This window comes from Acipenser ruthenus, chromosome 1, assembly GCF_902713425.1.
Source record: "Acipenser ruthenus chromosome 1, fAciRut3.2 maternal haplotype, whole genome shotgun sequence".
NCBI lineage: Eukaryota > Metazoa > Chordata > Actinopteri > Acipenseriformes > Acipenseridae > Acipenser > Acipenser ruthenus.
In genome coordinates this window covers 7,451,847-7,464,929 of record NC_081189.1, presented here as the reverse complement: position 1 = coordinate 7,464,929, position 13,083 = coordinate 7,451,847, and positions in this window count along the sequence as shown.

Below are 13,083 nucleotides of genomic sequence, written 5' to 3'. Positions count from 1 at the left end.
CATTGACTTGTTTGTTTTTAAGCCACTCCAGTGTGGCTTTGGCTGTATGTTTGGGGTCATTGTCCTGTTGAAAGATTAATCTTCTCCCAAGTCCCAGGTCTCTTGCAGACTTCAGCAGGTTTTCCTTCAGGATTTCTCTGTACTTTGCTGCATCCATTTTGCCCTCTATCTTCACGAGCTTTCCAGGCCCTGACGCAGAGAAGCATCCCCATAGCATGATGCTGCCACCACCATGCTTCACGGTAGGGATGGTGTTCTCAGGATGATGTGCGGTGTTAGGCTTGCGCCAAACATAGTGCTTAGCGTTGAGGCCAAAAAGCTCTATTTTGGTCTCATCAGACCATAGAATCTTCTTCCACTCAGAGTCTCCCACATGCCTTCTGGCAAACTCTAGCCGAGATTTGATGTGAGTTTTTTTCAACAATGGCTTTCTTTTGCCACGCTCCCATAAAGGCCAGTTTTGTGAAGCACCCGGGCTATTGTTGCAGTATGCAGTGTCTCCCAGCTCAGCCGTGGAAGACTGTAACTCCTTTAGAGTTGCCATAGGCCTCTTGGTGGCCTCCCTGACTAGTGCCCTTCTCGCCCGGATACTCAGTTTTTGAGGACGGCCTGTTCTAGACAGATTCACAGTTGTGCCATATTCTCTCCATTTCTTAAGAATGGACTTTACTGTGCTCCGGGGGATATTCAGTGCCTTGGAAATGTTCTTATATCCTACCCCTGATTGGTGCTTTTGAAGAACCTTATTCCGGATTTGCTTTGAATGTTCCTTCGTCTTCATGATGTAGTTTTTGTTAGGAAATGTACTAACCAAATGTGGGACCTCCCAGAGACAGGTGTATTTAACCTGAAATCATGTGAAACACCTTAATTGCACACAGGTGGACTCCATTCAACTAATTATGTGACTTCTAAAGACAATTGGTTGCACCAGAGCTTATTTAGGTGTGTAATAGCAAAGGGGGTGAAAACTTATGCAATCAATTATTTTCTGTTTTATATTTGTAATTAATTTAGAACAATTTGTAGATTTTATTTTTCACTTTGACATTATGGACTTTTTTGTGTTGATCAGTGGCCAAAACCTCTAATTCAATCCATTTTGATTCCGTGTTGTAACACAATCAAATGTGGAAAAGTCCAAGGGGGGGGGGGGGGGGGGGGGGGGGTCAATACTTTTGAGAGCCACTGTATTTGATGAGGAACTGTTAACAAACAGCTTAGAAACACATTGTGTTCTTTTGATGATAAAAATGATGTCCTGAGATATCGCCATGGCTTTGATCCTTGCAATTGCATAATATACAGTAGCCTATTCATGAACTAATAACAAACTAAACTGGTAGGTAGAAAAATATAAAACCGCATCTCCTTCTGAAAAACGTTAAAGTGCTGTTGAACACATTTTAATGATATGGGCGACTAGGATTGGAAATTTCCTCAGTAGGGTGAGGGTGTTGGTTCAATCTTTATATGTTTTATTAGTTAATATATATCTCATTACCAAAAAAATGAACAACATCTCTTAATATGTTGGTAAGATGGTTGTTAGCCATCAGTAGACTGAATAAGCACGACCAACGCATGTTCGGATTTCAGGGTTCTAACTGCATCTTTGTGATATGGAGAAAGCCTTTTTAATCTCTTTCAATGTCATATCAGCAGAGTTGTACTAAAAACGTCTTGCTGAATAACAACTCTAATAAAAAGTGAGCTTGTATTTTACTTGTGAGAGTGTTGTGGATTCATCCTGTATGCAGCAGTCAAGATTATGCGATTACATTTATCACCTTACATATATCAGGAATATTTATGTGTGGTGGACTGAGTCCCTTTCATCGTGTTTTTAATTAATCAACTGCATTGTTCTCTCAATAGTTTTCTCTAATGTAATATTGCATTTCATGTCTGTGTCTGTGTTCTCAAATCTCCTAGATGAGACCTCAGGTATGATCTCTCCTGTGTTGTTTTGGGTGCTTGAAACATATCTTTTTTTGTCATTTGTAATTTTAATAAACAGGAATGATCGTTGTGTGCTAGTGCTTTATGAATGAAGCTTCTCGCTATCTTTCCTCTTACGTGTGAAAACACAACTTGAAGACTTTAAAATCATGAATTGTATAGGTAAAGTTAACTCGAGACACCACTTTAAATTTACCACAAAGAGAAGACCAAGAGGGCATAAATGGAGAGTTTAGAACAGAAGGTAGGAAGCAAAGAGTTATAAATACATGGAATAGCCTACCAGGTGAAGTAGTAGGATCCAGAACACTAGGGACATTTAAAAAAAAACACTAGACTTTGTTCCCCCCTGTTGGGGAGAATGGTGTGTTAACAAGCAACCAACCTTGATGGGCCAAATGCCCTTTTCTCGTTCCCAAGCCTTTCTTATATTCTTATGTAAATCAAGTAGACGCATGTCATTCTGAATGTTTTTGTCCCTTCACTGTTTTATGCTGTGTGCAATCATTCTGAATGTTTTTGTCCTTTTACTGTTTCATACTGTGTGCAATCATTCGAGCGGTTCTGGGTTCTGTTGCTCCAATATTGAGTTCTTATAGTAGTCGGGACTCATATAGAAAAGATCTATTCTCCACAGGGTCACTCTTGCAGCTCATGTGCTGGGAGGTCACTTAGCTGGTTCAGAACCCTGGAGAGCTGCTGCAGAGGAGTGCTTGCATAGTTTCAGCACTACTCCCTGGACATCCTTGTGGAATGGGTTATTATTTATTTTTTTAGGAATTAAAGTTTGTAACTTGTAATATACAGGCTATGTACGATAACTGTGCTACAAAAGATGCTTACCACACATAAAAAGACCGTTAAAAATGCATAATCACAAATAGGTGTTCTCAATAAATATAGTGATGTTCATACAAACAAGTCAGATTTGAAATCAGGAAACTAGAGGTCCTTGTTAAAAATGGCACGCTGATATGAGGTCTACTATATCAGGATCTTTAACTTTAAGAAATCACATTTTTTATACCAAGAGTAATTTTAATGTAATGAGAGTTCAATTGAATAAAGATATACCTAACAAGTATATGATTTACACACAGATGTATTTTTGTGGATTTGTTGGTCAATATTATTTATAAAATGTTATATAAGAAGAACTTGCCATCTGCAGGAAAGTTTACAAAGACTTTGAATTCTTTTTAAATGAGATTTCTGTTTCTATATTTGTACTGCACATTTGACACACCAATATTCTGCTACACGTTTAACTTTCCTGAAGCTGAATGTTTTAAGTTGTTACATTTTTGTAATATTAGCCAGGGCAAAAACTGATTTTGCTGAGAATAGCCACCTTCATGAAATGGACTTGTTGAAGTCAAGAACACCCACAGACTTGATAGGGTAGCATGTTGGTGGTGAAAAAAACCCAGTAGGAGGCGCTAGTCCCGTTTTAGCCCAGGGCAAGCTGGATACAGGCTGTAGGTGGGTACTCCCCCAATGCAGTAGTGCCTGTGAACCCTCAGCCAGGATTACTTAACAAGCGTAGGTGAGACACTGGGGATTCAAAATGGATTGTGTTTCCCATTTCCACCTCCCTCCCCTCCTCCACACTCCTTACCCTAAATGTGAGATGTGTTAAAACTATTGACATTTGTTTAGTGGCTGTTGTACTCTCAGTAATAATAATACAAAAATTAAACAAACCTTAAGCTTTGTCTTCTCTGAAGTGGTTTAAATATCTGCTTAACTGTTAATGTATTGAAGCGAGAGTTCTTTATGCATGAGACAGTAATCCTCCTCTTGAGTTGCTATGACTTTGGGATCGGATGCTTTAAAAGCAGCATGAGTGTGCAGCAATCTCTCTCCTCTGTAATTTACAGAAGCCACCAACAGAGTCTTTGTAACAGTAATGGATTTCACACAACAGTAACATGCATGTCTATGTAATACGCCTTCCCCATTAGTCTTGCACATCATTACCCATTACTCAAGTAATGAGGTATTCCTGTTTTTGATGTACCAGGTTACGTGACTGAAATCACAACAACATTTAAAATGTTTACTTCCTGAGAGGAGCGTTTCAATCAATATTTGAATGAAACGGCTTGAAAGAGTTTTGTCTCCATTCATATTGTAAGGGCTGTTTTGGTTTGGGATTTCTTTACCTTCCTTGCCTTTAAAACAACAACTGCTGTACTCCCTGCCTGCTGATGAACACTGAGGTGAAATTGAATGATCTGAAGAGGGGTGGGGCTCAATACTGCATCTCTTTAACTCTGTATTAATCCAGCTGCTCGGGTTTATTGACTGTACATTTCAGCCCTTAATAGCTTTGACAAAATACCATTACAAAAATGAAATGCACTTTTACCATGACACATGCTCCTTTTATACAGGAATGAAAATAATATGACACCGATTAATATCAGGAATTATTACTTTATTTACTGGAATTATTATGTTAGCTCCATATACTTTCAGTAATAATGTGTTACAATACTTCATTCTTTTTAGTTTTTTGAGCTTTCTTTCAGCTTTGCTTATAATTCTGACATCTCATAATCAGAAAAATATATTTTAACTGGAAAGTCAATGAGCCGTAGTAATGCATATTAACATGGTGTGTTTGGATTCTTTTAATGTACTTACAACAAATATATCTTCACATAACTAAATAGGGCAGCAGTGTGGAGTAGTGGTTAGGGCTCTGCACTCCTCACCAGAGGGTCGTGGGTTCAATCCCAGGTGGGGGGCACTGATGCTGTACCTTTGAGCAAGGTACTTTACCTAGATTGCTCTAGTAAAAAAACCCAACTGTATAAATGGGTAATTGTATGTTAAAATAATGTGTAAAAAATCATTTAATTGTATGTAAAAATAATGTGACATCTTGTAACAATTGTAAGTCACCCTGGATAAGAAATAAATAATAAAATAATGGGTTGCACATAGTTGAAGTATTTACAAATGCTTACAACTGACATAAGCGTTTTGTTTAGATTTTATACTGTACCGCACAATAATCTACATTAAAGACGACAGGAATTTTCTTTATGTTCTTATACCTTGACATGTCTGAGTCTTGCTAATACTGGTCAGTGCTGTCTGGCTCAGGGTTGTTTGAGGGGAAGCAATATACTCCTTGTCTTGCTATAATAAAAAAGCAGCGTCTGTCTCTGAAATGGTTCTGTTTTATTTATTACTCTGCGCCCCAATTCCCCAATCCCCCTCACACATGCCTCGGATGCCAATGTTCAAGTGAGTTGGGAGCACATGGATTTAACTGTCAAAAAGAAAAACCAAGCAACACTGGGAACTGTTCTTCTGGGTCATCACATATCCCCTATGTACTGTATATTAGACCTGGATTATTTGGTTAGTTATCTAAAATCATATGCCTAAGCAATAGAACCCAGGTTAAAGGGCATTAGGCTCTGGTAATCATTAGTTTATTGCAATATTGAACATTTAGATCTTTAAATTACAGATTTCTCATTTGGTTTTGCTGTGTTTTTATTTTTTAAAGCCAGGAATTCCATCAGAATGTTCTACTGTTAAATGCCACGAGGTAGCTAACAAACATTTGTGTTTGATGGATGAAAGTGCTTTGCTTTCTAATCATAAATCTCAATAAGACAGAAGTGCTATTAGTGGGCTCCAGAAAACTTGGCAAAATTGCCTCGCTTTGAAATGTCTTTTGATGGGAATCTTTTGACTCCATCTCATACTGTGATAAAGTTTGGGAATCACTATGGATTCAGAACTACTGTATGTTTGGACACCCACATTAGCTCAGTTACAAGACCACATTTTATCATTTGAGGAGCTTTGCCAAATTGAGATCCATTTTATCTGGTAAAGATGCTGAGATGTTGCTTCATACTTTGATTATTTTCCAACTGGCTCAAAACGCTACAGCTAGTGCTGACTTGCACACGCCGTTCACAACACATTACTCCAGGTCTAAAATCACTACATTGGCTCCCTGCTAAGTCCAGGGTTGATTTTGAAATTCTTCTTAGTACTTGCAAGGTGCTTCATAGTGTAGGACCTTCATATTTGCAGGAACTGTTGGTACCTAATGTCCCTAACGTACCCTGAGATCAGCAGATGCTGGCCTTCTGGTTGCGAAATCAGGAGGGACAAGAGCCTTTAGTAGTTATGCTCCCTGCCTTTGGAACTCTATTCCAAATTATATCATGAATGCTGGCACTGTGGACATGTTTAAATCAATTTTAAAAACATACCTGTTTGAGTTTGCTTATTTCTGAGCTGGATTGCTAGTCCATTGGCTTCTTTTTTTATTTATTTATTTATTTTTATTATAAAGCACCCTGGGATGCTTGCATGAAGAGCTCTATATAAAAGTAAATTATATTGTATTGTATAATCTCCAGCTCCAGTACATGTAGCACTCTGCTTGTATTTTAGGCTTAAAGTGAGGTAGAGCTATGAAACGACTACCACATACCTACACTATTATTGATAACCTGATTGGATAACCTCCCGTTATTTTACAAACCCCATTTGTTTAACCTCCTCCTGAAGATTTTTGACTGGATTTTGTCTGGTGACTGTCCAGCTCACCCTAGTGATTGGACACACAGCATCACTGATAGGGGCAATACTATTATCTTGAAATAGACATCCTTTGTGGAGTGACAGTGGGATCCTTGTATTGTCATGGTCAGTGTTGCACAAGTCATCTAAAGGCACCTTCTTGTGATAAATGGTCAGCACTGTATATCAAACCTATAGTCCAAGTACTGTACGCTCTGCAAGTAGAAAAGTTCATTCACTAGCCTCTCATGCTTTTCACCTCTGGAGGTCTGGTTGAATTGCAGTTCAGGTGACAGTTCAAACAAGTTTGCTGGTTCCAGTCCATCCCCCAGTGGATATTACTCAACAACAATCACAAAACCAACCCACATTTAGCAGTTAAGAAAAGCCCAGGACTATACGCCAGGGAGTGTTCAGCCAGGATTGAAGAGCTGTAAGAAGAACTCTCTCATCAGCCAGTGCCAGTGTCCTTCAGATTTTATGAGTGCTAAAATACCAGCATCAACAATTAAAAAACTGCAATAAAATATACTGCTGGAATGACTGGTATTCAATCAAAAACAAGACAAACGAAGAACCCCTTAAAAAACCTAAAGATACATTTGACTGATGCTAGATTTAAACCAGTTCATTTTGGCTAGTCAGCCACACTGTCTAGTGCTATTTGTTTTGACAGTTGTTGAGATAAATATCAATAATATTAGTCCAACTCTTATGGGCATTTTATGTGAATATTTTAAAAGAAAAACTGACTGCAGATGAACCAGGAAATCCCTGGATAAGTCTCACATTGATTTACCCAGTGTGAAGAGATGTTGCTTTTCATAGCTTTACAGCAGCAGCTGCAAAGGAACTCCTAATGGGATTAAGGGAGGACAGAAATCCTCCAATTGATGAACTGTTCCAAGAAATAAAGAGGTGCCCAACAACGAGCATCCAATGGCATCTCTCAATACTTCCAATAAATGAATATATACATTAATAAAATAATAATGTGCTACGCAGGGCATTCACATGACATTATAGAGCTCATACACAATGAACCATCAGGTTTCCAGATTTTAGTGAAAGCATTGGGAAGCAAAGGAAATCATTGGGATTTGCTACAGCATGTACAAATCTGAGGGATCTTGTTTGTCAACAAATCAGTTTAAAAGGCTCAATACTTTTTTTTCCCAACCTCTTCATCTTGATGCAGCAATGCTTGATTGGACCTCTGTGGTTTCCACCCAGTGTTAAACATGTATCAACATTTACTGCATGCTGCTAATATTGAAATTAATTGAGGGTGCCAGTAGTAGAACATGCATGTTTTCATGCAGGTCTACCTTTGCTTTTCAGTCCTCTAGGTATCACGGATAGAGCTCTGCTTATTATAGGGGTCTTGATATCCCAGTGGTGCTGTAATTACACTCACTCAATTCTTCAAAGCCATGATAAATCATATAAGCAAACTATGTTTTTGTTAGAAGAATTAAAATAAATCCTAATATTACTGGCTCAAGTAATGCCTTGGTAGAAGACCCTGAGAAAGAAATATCAGGGTTGTGCATGAAGCAAAATCCCAGATCCTGAACATTGACTAATAGAGACCCTCCCATCTAATGTGGAGCATGGGATTAAGAAATAGTAAACAACGCTTAATAAATTCAATGACAAACATTTGGACTCAAAGTCTTTCTCCATGTCTTCAGTGTTGAAAGAGTTTAGATTCACACACTGTTGATCAGAAACATAAAGGACATAAGCGTCTACTTGTTTTGCTGTACCAGTGGAATACCCTCTATCTGAATCTAAGGCTGTTGATTCTTCCAGTACTAAAAGGTCTGGAAACCTCCACAGTTTTTCAGTTGTTCCTGTTGGGGGTCTGTGGCGGGGAGCCCCGCCCCGTGCTTATTTCTGTGTTTTATGTTGTATGTGGAGTGTTATTGTTGGTGTGGATAAAGTGGTGCACAAGGTATAATATGGGCTATGTAACACAAGTGATTTAAACTGTATATTTGTAGTTAGGCACAGGGATCACTTCACATGCAGATAAAATGTGTATTAGGATGTGAACACGGGGAGTGCACAAATTAGTTTATGTGCTGGGATTCAAGTGAATGATTAATTAGTAATTGAATCCCAGAACAGCTGTATATATAGATGCACAGATAACTCCCTCGGGGTTGGGTGTTCGGTGAGTGGAGAACAGGAGTAGAGAGAAGAGATAGAAAATAATAATAATAACAATTGCTGTTGGTGCTAAACCACTTCAGCACGATACTTGTTTGGGTCAGTGTTTTGTTTGTCTATTTATTTTGGCCAACATGCCATTTTGTTTTGTGTTTTGTGAAAGTCTTTTGTTGTGTTTAAAAATCCTTTATTTGATTTAATAAATACGCGCATCAGCGCGTTTCATACCCCATTCTGCTGTTGTGTTGCATTAGTTTCCTGGCCTGACGTCACCACCAGCCAGCCTGTTCACGGGTCTGAACAGCAATTTTACAAACTGATAGTGACTTTAGGGTTAAAATGGAGGTCTGGGTTAATAGTGATTTAAGGTTAGGATTATGTGTATTGCTGCTCGAACAAACAAAGGCTATTTTGTTTGTATTCAATCCCCAGTGGGGGACACTGCTGTTGTACCCTTGAGCAAGGTACTTTACCTAGATTGCTCTAGTAAAAACCCAACTGTGTAAATGGGTAATTGTATGTAAAATAATGTGATATCTGTATAATGTGAAATAATGTGATATCTTGTAACAATTGTAAGTCGCCCTGGATAAGGGCGTCTGCTAAGAAATAAATAAATAATAATAATAATAATAATAATAATAATAATAATAATAATAATAATAATAGTACATATTTACTGTAATCAAATATTTCAAGTGAATCAGCTCTGAGTCAACATCACACAAACCTTCCCCATCTGGCAGGGAAATGAAAACCTATAGAATCTGCATTGCTGCTGATAGTGTTCAGCTTTTTCAGTGTTCCTTGCTCTGTAACACACATGCACAGTACACTGAGGTTTAAAATGCTTTAGCACAAACTGTAAAACAAATCATATGACTCCTTGAAAATCATGTGACTGATTACCACTAGTTCTCTAGACAAAGAGACTGGCCTTTAAAAGACTTTGGCAGAACTTCTTTGGCACATATTCCTGCTATTTTGGCTTTGTCAGCAAATGCTTTCTTTACCAGCACACTGGAAAACTGATCTGAAGTCTGGAAAATAGCCTTTGTTTTTGATTTGTGAAGCATGCAGAGGAGAGTTAACATAATGAATACAGTTTTTGTTAGAATGTATTTTAAACAAAATAAAACAACACATGTTGCTGTACTTGTCATTGCAATGTATTGTAGCATATTATTTTTCCATCACAAGTGAGAAGATTCACCATTAAAAACATTGAATAAACCTGAGTGTTTCTGTACTTTGAGACTGCTGAAGATTATTTGATTGAGTGTTTGAAGCTGAATGATAAATTATCTTGTGACTGACTTCATGTCAGATGTGACAGGTATTGTCAGTTGGGTTGGTGTGTTTCTTTTTTAAGTGGACGCATGCTCAGTGGGAACTAGTCTGAGAAGGGCAGAACGCCCTTTTCATATTATACTTATCTCTACCTACTCCCCCAAACTGGTCAAAAGAACTGGAATGGGGCACATGGAGTCTTCAGATCTCATTTCCAATGAGAAGAGCATTGACAATGCAGATTTTCATGATGTATAGATCTCACTGTTCAAGGTTACACAATTGCTATTACATATTTGGCAGTATTACCATTTAAGCAGTAATATCTAAACATTTACTTAGCATAAAAGCGCACCTCCTAGAGCTGTATATATAAAAGCACACCTCCTAGAGCTGTATATATAAAAGCACACCTCCTAGAGCTGTATATATAAAAGCACACCTCCTAGAGCTGTATATATAAAAGCACACCTCCTAGAGCTGTATATATAAAAGCACACCTCCTAGAGCTGTATATATAAAAGCACACCTCCTAGAGCTGTATATATAAAAGCACACCTCCTAGAGCTGTATATATAAAAGCACACCTCCTAGAGCTGTATATATATATTTGCATTAGAAAAGCAAGTTAAGGAGGGCATGGTAAGTAATTCCAAGGGAACGTCTTCTTTTATCTGAGATGAAATTAACCACCAAGGCAGCTTGAATGTTCTGTTCTCTGGGCTATGAAAACAATACTACTTCACGGTCTCATTGTTATTCACTGTGTAACCAAGCAGTAAGATGTAAGAGGAAAAGAAGCCCAGGTGGTTCTGATGATATAGCAGGCCGCTATGTTATTGCTTTCTTTTGTGGTTCAGAAACTGAAAACAGGAGTTTTCTTCCCATGCGTCTTTGTGGGTCTCCCTCTGATAATTGCCAACACTGTCATGCTGTACTTGAGATGGGATTGATACTTGCACACACTGTTATAATCTACTTGAGATGGGATTGATACTTGCACACACTGTCACACTGTGCTTGAGATGGGATTGATACTTGCCCACACTGTCATAATCTACTTGAGATGGGATTGATACTTGCCCACACTGTCATGCTGTACTTGAGATGGGATTGATACTTGCACACACTGTTATAATCTACTTGAGATGGGATTGATACTTGCACACACTGTCACACTGTGCTTGAGATGGGATTGATACTTGCACACACTGTCACACTGTGCTTGAGATGGGATTGATACTTGCCCACACTGTCATAATCTACTTGAGATGGGATTGATACTTACCCACACTGTCATGCTGTACTTGAGATGGGATTGATACTTGCCCACACTGTCACACTGTGCTTGAGATGGGATTGATACTTGCCCACACTGTCATAATCTACTTGAGATGGGATTGATACTTGCCCACACTGTCATGCTGTACTTGAGATGGGATTGATACTTGCACACACTGTCACACTGTGCTTGAGATGGGATTGATACTTGCCCACACTGTCATAATCTACTTGAGATGGGATTGATACTTGCACACACTGTCACACTGTGCTTGAGATGGGATTGATACTTGCCCACACTGTCATAATCTACTTGAGATGGGATTGATACTTGCACACACTGTCACACTGTGCTTGAGATGGGATTGATACTTGCCCACACTGTCATAATCTACTTGAGATGGGATTGATACTTGCCCACACTGTCACACTGTGCTTGACATGGGATTGATACTTGCACACACTGTCATAATCTACTTGAGATGGGATTGATACTTGCCCACACTGTCATAATCTACTTGAGATGGGATTGATACTTGCACACACTGTCACACTGTGCTTGAGATGGGATTGATACTTGCCCACACTGTCATAATCTACTTGAGATGGGATTGATACTTGCACACACTGTCACACTGTGCTTGAGATGGGATTGATACTTGCCCACACTGTCATAATCTACTTGAGATGGGATTGATACTTGCACACACTGTCACACTGTGCTTGACATGGGATTGATACTTGCCCACACTGTCATAATCTACTTGAGATGGGATTGATACTTGCCCACACTGTCACACTGTGCTTGACATGGGATTGATACTTGCACACACTGTCATAATCTACTTGAGATGGGATTGATACTTGCCCACACTGTCATAATCTACTTGAGATGGGATTGATACTTGCCCACACTGTCACACTGTGCTTGACATGGGATTGATACTTGCACACACTGTCACACTGTACTTGAGATGGGATTGATACTTGCACACACTGTCACACTGTACTTGAGATGGGATTGATACTTGCACACACTGTCATGCTGTACTTGAGATGGGATTGATACTTGCACACACTGTCATGCTGTACTTGAGATGGGATTGATACTTGCCCACACTGTCACACTGTGCTTGAGATGGGATTGATACTTGCCCACACTGTCACACTGTGCTTGAGATGGGATTGATACTTGCACACACTGTCATAATCTACTTGAGATGGGATTGATACTTGCACACACTGTCATAATCTACTTGAGATGTGATTGATACTTGCACACACTGTCATACTGTACTTGAGATGGGATTGATACTTGCACACACTGTCATAATCTACTTGAGATGTGATTGATACTTGCACACACTGTCACACTGTGCTTGAGATGGGATTGATACTTGCACACACTGTCATGCTGTGCTTGAGATGGGATTGATACTTCCACACACTGTCATGCTGTACCTGAGATGGGATTGATACTTGCACACACTGTCACACTGTGCTTGAGATGGGATTGATACTTGCCCACACTGTCATAATCTACTTGAGATGGGATTGATACTTGCCCACACTGTCACACTGTACTTGAGATGGGATTGATACTTGCCCACACTGTCATAATCTACTTGAGATGGGATTGATACTTGCCCACACTGTCATGCTGTACTTGAGATGGGATTGATACTTGCCCACACTGTCATAATCTACTTGAGATGGGATTGATACTTGCCCACACTGTAATACTGTACTTGAGATGGGATTGATACTTGCACACACTGTCACACTGTACTTGAGATGGGATTGATACTTGCACAC